We start from the raw sequence: 13,454 nt of genomic DNA, 5'->3' as shown, positions 1-13,454 counted from the left end.
AGAGCTGCCTGGTAGGATGCAGGAGCAATGAGTCTGTCCCCTTGTGATAGGAGCAAACTGTTTGCTTTGGTGTCCTGCATCCCAGTTTTAACTTCACATATTGGGGACACTTGCAGACTCTCACAGCAGTGCTACTCTATAGGTGCCTTGACAAGCAGGTATAATACCTATATGGGTGAAAAAGTAAGAGAACTCTAATTGAAATTAGTGTGTTTGTGCACAAACATGTGTTTGTGCAGCCACTGTACTGCCATATGTTTTACATGATGCATTCAATAGTTAACAGGCTTACTAAAAAAGACCTTCAGCATCCACTGTTGGTCCAACATACCATTTTAATTTGCCTTTGTTCAGAGACTGACATCTCCTCTCCCTGCCGCTTCAATAAGAGACATGCTTCAGACTCAAGTGCTTTCTCTCCTTAGTGACCTATTTGTATTTTCTCCTGTGGTCTTTCTATTAGGCTGTGTCCCAGCAGTGTGAATTGTAGCAGAGCAGCAGTGCTACCTGTGGCTTAAGGTACAGGGATAAATAACTGATCAAGCCCTTCTCAGCTGTGTCTGTGGCTTCAGTAAAAGGAGGCTGAGTTCCTACTGCTTAGTTTATGCTGGCTCTAGTATTTGTCTGATGATCCAGTAAATCAATTCAGCTTGCTAAAAGACCAGAGACTAATCAGGCAAAAAGTCTGTTTTGGGCTTTTATTTTGTTCTCATTTTTGCTGGGTTCATAGGCTGAATCAACTTGCTTTCTGGTCGAAGGGGTTGTTGGTAGAAAGGGGAAAAGGAGGCAAGACTATTCCCACTTGCCAAGTGGCAAATCATGTAATTCAGCTTAGCTGGGAAGCAAAAGGCTGGAAAAACCACAGCCTGAGCTGGTCTTGCTGCTGGCTACTGTCTGGGTAGGTCACCAGCTGAGCTCAACAAAAGACGTGTTGAATGCCAGGGGGTAGGAGGCTGGATCTGGCTGACAAGCTGGGTCACTGCCGGGGAGCTACACTGGAGAAGGCAGTGAACAGAGTTAGCACTCTAGGGCTGCATTGTATTGTACATTAGGCTTCTGAGTTTGAAAGAGTAATTCTGACAATGACTATTTTCCCTTTCTCATGCTGTTAGGATTCCATACATCAAACCTGATACCTGGCAGTACTTAGGTACTTGCACTGATGCACTTTCAAGAGCAGCTTCTAGTCTTCTGTGAGCTGTATTGCACATACTTTGTGCAAATATTCTAGCTCTGATGGCAGATCTTGGTGTGGGCTTGAGGAATTTAGAGTTGAGTTGACTCCACATATAACATGCATCAAATACTTCCAGAGTATTCTGGACCTGCAACTGAACAAACAGCCTTGTGCTTTGTGGGGTGTCTTCTGCTTCCCTTTCTATTGCTATTTCTGCAAGAACTTTTAGTCATCACTTCCTGCCTTTTTTATTTTTTTTCATAACCTGGATGTTCTGGTATCTTACCCAAGTAAAATATTCTATCATATGAAGGTCTCTAAAGAGATTTGTGACTGCATGGCAGATGTTCTTAGGAGATATAGTCACCTGATTTCTTGGATTGTGGCCAAACTGACTTCTCATTTTGATATTAAAGATTTTCAAGTATTGTGATTAGTTTTAACACTTCCTCCTCCTTTCAGGATTCTCTGCACAACACTATTGTAAGAGCTATGTATTAGTGCATGCCATGACTAATGAGCAGTAGACTTGAGTGAAGCTTTGGAGACAAGCATTTTGATGCCTATCTCTAACATACTTTTAGACAGCTCTGGTAAATTCTAGAGAGCTTTCATTTTTTGTCTCAATGGATTAAATTTCATACTTGAATTCAAATCTTAGATGCTACTTATGATTTGTTGCTGTTAGGTGTCTCTAGTGCCTTTTCCGCAGTTCATTTGCAAAATGTACCAAACAGAGTTGCAATTTAGGTGGCATTAAGTATGTCTGACTGTGTACATCTGTAGCATGCAAGTGTGCTGGTGGCGAGGTAGACAGCTACTTTTTATATGTGCCACAAAAGAAAATTGTAAATACTGCACCAAGAGTAGAGAATGGCATATTCGAGTAAATCCTTGTAATTTCAGGGGACTTAAAACACAATCAGCGGTCTTGGCAGATAGCCAAGGGCACAAGCAGCTTCTGGAACTCTTCCAGCTGTTAATGGAGTGTGGGTTCTGATTAAATTTACTGTGGCCACTGAGTCTTGGTCTGCTTGTCTCTGTATGTGTTAATGTATGCTTTTCTAACAATTAATATTTAATTTTAAAATCTGTTTTAATACTCAAAAGCAGCTTTACAGTATCCTCACGACATAGATATCTCCTTTATGTTAAGCGCAATGAAGACTGAAGCTCCAGGAGCATGAGAGAAGCCCTAGGAGAAAAACTAGCTGTTGTAAAAGCCTTGAAATATTTGTGCTGGCAGCCTTGCAGCCTCCCAAGGAATACTGCTGCATTAGTTATGTGAGATCCATTCTATAGTTGACATAATTAACTGATTACAAAAAATAAAATCTAATATAGTAGAATTGTGGCATGGTCAATGGGGTCTTTGACAAGACTTCAGGGTGGTAGTTTGGACATGAGCCTGCTGGATTGGCTGCTTTTCCATTTCACTATAGCTGAAAATGTTGCAAAGAAATTGACTCGTAGGGCAATCCCTTGTACTTCCAGATACATCAGTGAAAGGAAGAATATATTAAAGTAAGATGGCTTTAGGATGAGGTTATTCTTTTAATTTGGAAGAAACAGGAAGTATCTTAAACCATAAAGAGTTAATTCATAGGAATTGCCAGGCTCATGCCAAAGGCAAGTTCAGTTCTGCAAGAGCACTCCTGTTAAAAGGCTACAAATGCTTTTTGCATCAATACCACCAATAGTTTGAGACAAGGGGAAAGTAGATTACAGTAGCATTTGTGAGTGCTGGTATGATCCTACAGAGTAGGCGGCTATATATTGGATTAGCTCAGCTCTCTACATAGATGTTAGAATTTTTTTTTTTACCTTATGGATTTTTCAGGTCAAGGTGTCAATCTAATTGAAGTCAGCAGTAAAAGGTGAAGTAATACATTTCATGGAAAATATCTTAATTAATGCAAGAACATAACTGCATTAGAGTCTACAAAAATGAATGGCTATGCTTCAATAAAATTATTGTAAAGAATTGTTGATGAGAAAACTTCAAGGAAGACTGTATCTGTAAGAGAAGTCTCCCCTGTGAATTACTTGAGAAACTTTTTAGGTTCTTGTTTAAGTGATTTTTCTTCCCAGTTAATAAGATATCATACTACTGTGATATAGCTGCAGTGATGTCAGATAGGTTTTAGTATATTTTAAATGCCTTTTTATGCCTTCAGTTTTGTTAAATTCTGTAATATTTGCAATGTTTTACGGTGCCATTATGTGTGATGTAGATGTCTATGAATTTTAAATAATTACTTTCTGGTTATGAAAAAAAAATGATTTATTGCTACATTTCTTTCTTCAGTCTTACTTTTGTTACTTATGCTGGTTAGCTTCAAATTGTTGGAAGTGAACAGATGAAAGTCTGTGTAGCAAGGCTTCAAAGTTCCTGCTAAACTTCCCAGAATTTGATGAGACTCCAGCAATACTTAACTGTGTTGCATCTTTAAGCAAGACTCCTTTGCCTTCACTATACATTCTTTTCATGCTGAAGAGGTGAACCAAGACTCTGTAGTGAGGGGAGGCATTATGTGCAGGATAGTACCTTCATTCTTAAGAAAAGGGAATGTTTATTGTGTAGAGGAGCTAAAAAAGTTATTTTGAGACTAAGGCTAAATTTAAGGGAGGTGAAACTAGGGAGCTGTGTTCTGTCCCTCGCTGAAAAAATGTAGCTAAGTGACTTGTAAGTTGCTATGATGTGGAGAGCATTAGATACACATATTTCAGTATCTTCTAAAGCAAGTGTTTTACTCTGAAGGAATAGTGAATATTGGAAAGTGAAATGTGACTGTCAGTTGGATGTTAAATATGCCAAGTACTCAAATGTTGTTTTAAACCCTGAAGTTTTAGAGAAAGATGGAAGAAAAAATATTTCTGACCCTCCACCTTGTCTTGTGGGTAGATCAAGGTCCTGCCTTTACAGTCTTGAGCTACAAGGTAAACTGTTTTGAAATGCATTCGTCTCATTCTGAACACCATTATTCTGGAAACTGATGAGAACTGATTCTATAGCTAATGCAAATTTAATGTTGTGGTGTAAATTACAGCTATTCATATCTCTTTTCTATAAAAAGTGATGCACAGTCTCCAGTCTGTGGGTGGGAAAATGAACAAAATTAAGTCAGAATAATACTGTTCAGTCTTTGTAGATCTTACAGACTTTTAACTGTTGTTCAGCACAAATTTTGAATGTAAGGTTATAGGTGCATATGAATTACTTATGTGGAAACTGGATTTATTCCAGTGCTACTACCTTGGAATAGGAAAGTAAGTTGGTGAACAAATAAAGTTCAGTTACTACTGTGTTTTAAACAAAGCAAAAAACAATCTGGTGGAGATGATTTAGGAGAGCCATAAATCTAGCTTTATCAAATCCATGCTTCTGTGGGTTTGGGGTTTTTTTTTTGTATTGTCCTTCCTGCCCTGGTTTGGTTTTGGTTTTTTAAGGGTGTTGGAGCCTAACTTGAGTCAATGGAAGTGTCTGCTTTTGTAACTGCACACCACATGTGATGTGGCCCAGCTGTTCTTATTACACACTTATCAACACACAGCATGTTTCAAACAAATGGTAGGTGAGAACAGACTAATTTGCATTTTTAAAGAAAGATTTAAGTCATTCTGGTCTTTTGTACACCATCAAATACATGTATCAAAGTCCATCTCATTCAAAGAGATAGTATAAAAATAGGAGAAAAAGCCTTCTAGAAAAGAAAGTAACCAGATAGCTCTTAAAATCTAGACCTCTCAAGGTTACCTAGAGCACAGTGAAGCAGTGTAGGTACAGTATGGAGATGGTCTGTGGAGCAGAGTGCTAGCGTGTGCAATCTAGCAGAATTACAAGAGAGCAGAAGAAACTTGGGTAGCATGGTGACAACTGCCTTCAAAACAAACAAACATAAGAGCAGAAGGGATGTTCAAATGTGTTAAAATCATGAGTCTAGTATTCTGATGTAGAAATGCACTGAGAAGTTTGTGGTTAACAAAAGGCATCAAAACTGATGATGATGCTTTCTTCTTACAGATCAGAAGGGTTCCAGTGCCTGTAGGAATTGAGGATGAGGATGTAAACGAAGCACATATAGTAGATACAGCTTTTGCAGGGAAATCAATTAGTTTTGTCTTTGTTCAGGGGGGAGGAAATGGAAGGTTTCAGTTTTGTTACTGTGTGAGGGATTCCTCAGCTAGTGGGTCTAACATGGTGGAGGCAGGAGAAGAGTTTGTTGATGTAGCTGATAGCATTATCAGCAGCGAAGCACAAGGACAGGGTGGTATTCACTCTGGTTCTAAATACTCAGAGGTGAAATAGCAGAATGCTGATGATGTGTAAATTCTTGTATAAATCTGCTGTGTAGCCAGTGCTATAGAGAATGGCAGGTGAGGTGCCAAAATTTAGGTAAGGGAGACTGTAGCACTTGTAAGGCTCTGGTGCAAGTGTCTGACACAGCTCAGTTAGTGTTATTTATGCAGCTATCCACTACTTCTGTCCTTGTAGTCTCTGCCTGCTCTCTTGCAATCAATGTGCCTTTTGTAAGGAAACCTGTCTTCTAACTTTATGGAGGCTGATGGAGGGTCATTAACCATGTGGATGAAAGTGATTTAGGTGTCTCTAGTTTCTAAGTGAATTTTGAGAGGCTCCCTCACTAGCTTTAAAGGGAGTTAATAAGGCATAGCATAAGAAGGGATGGTATTTGTGCTGATAAATAATTCCTTAATTTGTAAAGAAAATTATGTGGAAATAAATGCTTGGCTGTGTCAGCCAGTTGCTGTAGGAATATAAGACTTTGCTAAATTACCTAAAAGCCCTGGTGACCAGTGGGGAAGAAAGCTTGCTGCTGATATGAAATTAATGGGGATAGTAAGGGTGAGGTACAGCTGGAAAGAACCACAGAGAAAGTAATATGACTGAATTTCCAGTGCTGTTGTTTGTCAGGAGAACAGGTAGCTGCATTGAGAACAGCCTCAGTTTTACATATAGTGGTGCATGCTAAACTGGCCATAACTGTACAGGAGCAAGGTCTTAGTACTGTTATTATTTAGTGGGTGTCAAACAGGCAAGTTTGCCAGTTACCAGAAGAGGAATACAGAGTAAAGTAGAAAAGGTTTCTGTGTTGCTGTGTAAATCCAGTTTGTAAATCAGCATTTTGAATACTTTGTATGGCCTCCTCCTGCTAAAAGGTATAGTAGAGCTTAAAGCTTGGTTTAGGGCATGAAGGGTGATGAAAAATAGAGAACAGCTTTGGTGTAGATACTTCACTAAGCATCAAGAGTTGTCAGGAAGGAGATCTGAAGTCTCAAAAGTTGTGAGTAAAAGTGAGGACTGGGCAGGAAGTAATTTCTGCCTTTTCCCACAAAAAATGTAGAAGTTGGGTTCAAAATCACCAAGTTGTTCTTCATGCAGCAAATTTGAGACTTCAGAAGATAAAAACTAACAATCTATTTCATCTTTGGACACAAATTGTTGTGATGTACAATAGACTTGCTGTCTACGTTGGAAGAGAAGGACTGAATTTTAAACTGTCACAGTCATAGACTTCTGCTTTGTCAATGACAAGCCATTGCTGCTCCTCCACTTCAAAAATAATGCATATTTTCTGTATTCATTCTTAAACATAGCACAGTAGAAACTTAACTGGATTCTAATGATTTTACTGTAGTGAATTTGAAACCAATCCAAAATAAGGCTGCCTTTGTTTTTAATGTTTATTTTGCGTACTGTAAGGCCTTTCTTAGCTGATTAGTTGAAGTTTGGTTATGTGTTTCATATTTGTTATTAAAATCCAAAGAAAAATACTAATGTTTGAGAAGTGTTGCGATTTGTAGTTGCTTGTACAAGTTTACATGGGAATGCTCTTCTGATCAAGCCTAATGTCCTCTTCCTCAGTTTCAGCTGTAGGAGTTCAATGAATTTTGTTAGACACTATACAAAAAGCTCATAACTGGGAGCAAGGTAGCTGATAATCAAGACCTGTGTTTAGTCTTTGCTTCACCATCTCTTGGTGCTTTCAGCTGCACATCTGAATAATTGAACAGATGACCCTTCTAAAGGGACAGATGGAGGGAAAGCTCAGCTGAAGAGTTGATTACAAGAAGTAAATCTTGCCCTTGTCCTCAACACACCATGTCAGCTAAAATTAAAGATTGCTTCATTAAAGATTGCTTTCTTTATTTAAATCATGTAGCTGGCAGCTTGGTTAAATAGCTTTTTTAAACACAGGATTTTTACAGTTGATGAGTTTCAAGACTTCACCTCACTGCTGCATCATCCAGGAGCAGCAGTGCCTGCTTCCATGACCACTGGCTTCCTTTGGCATATATGTATTTGTGATGTATTAGTTTCACCAGGTACTAGCTAAAATCTGGTCTTGGATGGAGTGATATCATTATTTACTTTGAGATATAAGAATGAGCTGTAATTTTAATTTTTCATACAACTTTTAGGAGATGAATAAAATACAAAATTATGAGACGTGACCTTTTATCAAAGTCTGAGGTTGCCGCTTGTTCTGTTGGAGTCTTAATGAAAAAATGTAATGATGAAGTGAAAGACAGGAACTACAATGAGTGGTCAGAGGTGAAAACTATGCAATCTCTTTACAGTGTCTAACAAGAACAGTAAAATTGCTTTGATGCTTTTACTTGGGCTTTAACAGGATCTAAGCAGTTCCTAACATGACTTTATGACAAAACATCAAAGCATTAAAGGAAATCAATTAATGACTACTTACCTACTTCTCTACATGATGTGTAGTTAAAGGCTTTCTGTTCAGTGTCCTTTTGTTAATGTGAAAGGGTTTTTTTTTTATTTTTTAGATGAATATTGTAATAAAAAAAAGGTTTTCATATGACAACATGAAATTTAAATGTCTTGCATTCATTTTGTTCTGGTGGACTTGTAGTTTCTGGATAGTTTGTGACCAGATTCACTTGCCCGCTTATAAAGCAGATCTCATGTGCTCTGTAAGATTGTAATTTAATTTGCTTAGACTGAGCTTACAGGAAAAGATTTGTAAAAACTAGTAATTAATATAGCCGAAAGTTAGACATAATTTGATATAAAACCTCTTAAATCTTGTTGACATGACTATATGCAGTCTTGGTAATAAATAAGCTTCCATGAATTCTCAGTAGCCTGTCAATGTAATTGTTGTGCCTGATGGAGGATAAAAATGTACCTTTTTTTCTGTGATAGTTTCTCCCTTACTTTTGTTTCTCACTTATTTTATGTGGAATTTAAGCAGTTGAATCTGCAAGCTCCTCAGCATCAGGCTTCGTGGATGTGGATAACGTTGGTTCTGTTCCTTGACGAAGCAACATCACAATGTGTTATTGAAACATGCAGAACTGTTTCATTTCATGGTCCTGAAAAAATACTGTCTGCACTGTTGACTTGTAATCTATAATTTGATTTAAAGGGTATTTAGAGTGTGTTTTAGAGTCGTTTGAGAATATTTAGTGTGTTTTAGGGTCATCAGTCTCATCCTTTTGTCTTGGCCTTTAATGAATATTCCAAGGCAGCTCTGGTTGTACAACACCTTTGCTTCACACAGGTCTGATGTTTTATGCTGTTAGCTGATAATCTTTCTGCTCTTTGATGTAATTTGATGTAAGGCTTCAAAGTATGTAAAAGAACCCGGACTACAATTCTAACTCCTGTAGTTTACTCATATGCTGATGCATCTTGTTAGATCCAGTAACATTAAATCTTCATAATCATTTCCACACATAGAAGGTTGTTTTATTTTCTGTTTGCTTCTATCTCTTGCATCTATGCAGAAAGAAAGAACAAGAAAGTCGAGTAGTCTTTAAAAATAGGTGTCTGGTCTCAAATTCTAGCCATACCTTTAGAAGGTGCTAAACTCTTAAAAATCTATAAGGTTACCAATAGCTGGTAGAAATGATATCAGCTCTGTTTTTCTGGTTAGAGAATCCTATCTTGGCAAAGTTGGTCCAGTCATCCAGTCATTACTATCATCCCTGAAAAGTGTATTGAACTCCTGTGTTTGACTGAATTCTGCTGCTTTAAAGGAAGAGCAATCTAGTGCTGGTTTATTTATCATAATCAAGAAGAGGGAGTAATTTGTGCGTGCGGTCTCATCTGATGACTTCTCTAGAAGGAGAAGGAACATGAGCTGAATTTTATTTAACAGTGCTGGATTGAGTAGAATACACTCACTGGGTGGTGGCTAAAGCACAAGGGAGAAGATACTGCAAGACTGATTCCCCAGCAGAACTGACCTCAATAAGGAGCAAGTATTTCTGTACTAAGGAAAAATGTTGAGCTTAAAAGTGTAAATGTGTTTTAGTTTAAGGGAAAAGAAGGCTGTTCTTGCATTCTGCAGGATTCCATGTATGTGTTCAGCTATTAGTTACTGATAACTGTGTGCAGGGGCCAGAGGGGATGTGGAAAAGTACACCTGTTTCAAACTGTTGTGTGTTGAAAACATCTGTTGCAGTGAATGAGAGAGGTCAAATTAGTCCTAAATTTAATCACACCAGCAAATTTTTAGAAAAAACTTCAAAACTAAGTTCCTGATACTGAAGCAAGTTATGTTCCTGTCTTTTGTGTCCCTGACAAAGGCATGTGCAATTACAAGGTTTAAGCCTGATGTTATGTCTGTAAATACTCTCAGAAAGATTTTTATAAGTATCAAAATTGAGATTTTGTTGAATTAAAATTTCCCTGTAATGTTTTGCAGCCTGAATTCATCAGTAACAGCTGTCAGTGCCCTCCCAGAATGAAAAATAACTCTGCCTTGTCTAGAGGGGAAAAGCAAACAATAGAAACATCAAAAATAAAAGGAAATTTAAGAGATTTGTAATGTCTTGAAACTTTCTTAAAGTGCACAGAGTCAGAACCAGGTGAGCTGAGGTGCTGAGGTAAAGGAAAATCTCTTCTCTTCAAGGGTGGGCTCTGCCCTCCATGCCACAGACCTGTCAGCACTGTGCCCATTCCATTTTCCAGATGGATGAATGGCTTCTTTTTAGACAGTGCATTAAATATATTTATAAACATCTAGATTCCAGTGTTCACAATGTAGGGATTTTAAACATATGTCATGAGAAAATACATTAAATGGTCTCATCTAATCCATCCTCTTTTTAAAGGAGACAGGAAACAAACCACCCACTGCTGCCTTTCTCCTACCTTTCATTTCGTCCTCCCCTTTTTACCAAAAAAACCAACTGCCCCCAATACCGTATTTCTAAAGGGGGATTTGGAGAAATCTGACTGATAGCAGATGAAGCTGAAGAGAGGATAAGATAGGACTTTTTTTTTTTCTTCCTGACATCCTTTCCTCTAAAACTACAACACAGTAGTGTTGTTTTGAGGGTCAGAATTAATCCTGCTCTATCCAGCTCAGCTGATTATTGAATGCACCAGGCAAAGATGGGCAGAAGCTCAGGCTTTTTCCTGGTGGAGAGACTGAGTTGTAAAAGGTAAAGGAGGCTGTTTGAAAATTAAAAGACTGTTTTTTTTAACAAGTGCTCCTTTCAAACTTCGAAGGAGATTGTCCCAGGGTGTACAATGAGTTCATGTCTCCACTAACTACCAAGCAGTGTAAACTGTCTAGCTCTGTCTGGAAAATGTGAAATGGGAAGAAATTACAAAAATTAAAACTCATTCAGTGATTGTTTTTAGCTTCAAACTTCTGTGGGTTATATACATGGGCTTCTTTCTGCAGGCATGTGGACTAGACATTAACTTTGCTCTTATATAGAAACAGCCAGCAGTAATCCTAGAAACTGGAACTTTCTGATAATACTTTTTATGAATTAGCAGGAGTTACTAACGTCAAACCAATGTTGTTGCACCATAACATTCAGTAGCAATGGATTTCTATATGTAACTGGAGCAAGTAAGGATTTTATTTATAGTATATGAAACCACCTATGTTTTTTTCTTTAGATCTTTGGATAGTAGATGCTTTTTTTTTTCTTGCTGGGAAAGAAAAGAGTATCTTACTTTTTTGAAGACAGTAACCCTTTTAACCTATTGCAACTATACAATTTTAGATACCTATCAAAAGATGAATTCACAAAACAGATGGTAGGGGTAAGTGCTCATGGCAAAACAACAGTGGAATAAACTGAACCCACAATGGTTTTTGGTTTGCCTGGGATCTGCCATGGATGTGTTTTGGCAGAAGGTGTATGGTCACTTGATTGCTGGCTCTCCCAGGTCTTCTTCCTAGCAGTGGTCACCATCAGCTTTAAAGTGTAGCAGTAGAGTCTGAGCTTTAATATTAAAGAAATGTTCTTGAATGTGTAAATAATCTCATAAAATCATTTTTGAGTAGGAGAATGAAGAATGTGGTAAGAGCATAAATATGGCTTATTTTCTCTAGTGCATTTATAGTCTCACTTGACATGCCTTGGCCATTACTGGAGATAAATACAGTAAGAACTAAAATTACAGAAAAAGTGATTCCTCTGAGAAGGTGTACCATGGCTTCCCAGTGGGACAACCCATGGTGTGACTGAAGCACAGTAGAAAAACATTGCTATAAAATCAGATATCTAAGGCTTTATCTAGTTTCCAGTTTAATCAATAAGACTAACTGATCCTAATGGAGTTCTGATTCTCACTCTGTCCATTTGCTGATGGCTTTGAGGACACAAGGGACTTGATTCTCCTCCCAACTCAATATAAAAATTATTTCTGGCACTCCCTTCTCATCCCAGATCTGACTCTGCTGCCAAGTGCACTATCAGCAGCTTTGTCTGGACACAGAGTTTGGACTGAAAAGCAAAGTGTAGTTTGGTTGTATGTTGTCTTTAATTAAAGCAGAGATGTGAGGGTACATCCCCTGTGGCTGCCATCTCCCTTGGGAAGGTGGGCTCTCCTCAAGCCTAGTACTCACCAGATCTCCCCACCTTGTCCTAGTACTTCAGGAGGTGAAAGGTATGATTGAAGAATAACAATAATAAAAAAAGAGCTTTTGTCTAGGGTTTTGAAAATAACTTTACAAGGAGGTGCCAATGAAGGCATCATCTTGATGCCTTTGCACCAATATGTTACTCAGGCAAGCAGTCATCTCCTACACAATATGGTCAAAACTGCATTTTAAATATGTTTTTTTTGTGTTTAATTGGTTCAGTAGGCAATGATGTCAGTCATTTTCTAAAGCTGAAAATGGTAGTGCCAGTAGTGTGGCAGTAGTTAAAACTTTAAAGTTGTTTTTTTTCAGACTTTGAAGATCAGAATGCTAAACTGGAATAAAAGCTCATGTACAGCAAGTACCTTGATTCAAACTTCAGACTGCTAAAATTAGCTTTGTCTGGCAGTGGTCTATTTGTAGGTATCAAAAGTGGTTTTTTTATTTAAACTTATTTAGCTTTGTAATTTAAAATTTGAAGATTTTCTTTTCTTGCTCCATGTGTGAATAAAACTGAGGTATAAGAGAGTGAAATATGCTGCCTCCAAAGTCTTGAAAGTGATTAAAAGTAACCAGGTTGAGTAGAAAAGCACAGATAACTTGTAAAAAGCAGCTTTGCTAAAGCCACTAGTCAAGACAAGGCTGTTATCATGAGCTGGTTTCCATTTTAAAGCTATTTTTTGGTAAGCTATACAAATTCTGAATTAAAAAGCTACTTTATGATAAATAATTGTCAACTGCTATTTTCTAATTTTCTTAAAAGGCAAGGAAGTCTTTAGTTTTTCTGTGTTCTACAAGTTTACATGTGTGCTTGCACATACCTTACTACTCAGCAAAACATAAAAAATAGAATTAATACAATGGAAAGTTTATGTAGTCCCTGGTAAATTAAAATAATAGTTAAAGCTCAAGCATTTATATTAATATGTATTATATAAATCAAGGGGTTTTTGATGTGTGTGATGCATCCCTTCATGTTATACCCATTCTGTTTCATGCAACAGTAGTCTTCTGTTCTGAAACAAGCTTTTCCTTTGACCTCTTACTGTTTTATTGCTGAACAACAAGCTTCAAGGCTACAAGTGGTTAGTTGTGACATCCCAACCATGTTTTTCAGCTTGAAATAGTGCTAATATTCTATTGGGCATTTACATGCAGAGTCAAAAGGAGAAACAACAAGATGTGTTGTGTTTTCTGTAGCAAAACTAGACCACAGAAAAGCCTGAAGATATCTTAAAGACTTAACCCTTTAAGCATATGTAGGTGTGAACTCTGTGGTCATTTGAAAAAATTGTGGAATTGAAGTTCTGTAAAAGAAACATTAAAATTGATCCAAATGCAATATGAATAGAAGTGTGCATTGTAAGGGTCTTAGAAAACTGCAGAAAAAAGGGTTA

At 37.6% G+C, this 13,454-nt stretch overlaps 1 protein-coding gene across 2 annotated transcripts in view; it reads left to right on the top strand.

Moving 5' to 3' along the window:
* The window catches only part of PIP4K2A (phosphatidylinositol-5-phosphate 4-kinase type 2 alpha), a 107,424-nt gene that overhangs the window by 14,784 nt on the left and 79,186 nt on the right, over positions 1 to 13,454 (top strand). The window lies entirely within an intron of this gene.

This window comes from Fringilla coelebs (genome assembly GCF_963513975.1).
Source record: "Fringilla coelebs genome assembly, chromosome: 1".
NCBI lineage: Eukaryota > Metazoa > Chordata > Aves > Passeriformes > Fringillidae > Fringilla > Fringilla coelebs.
This window is presented reverse-complemented; position numbering and strand designations above follow the sequence as displayed.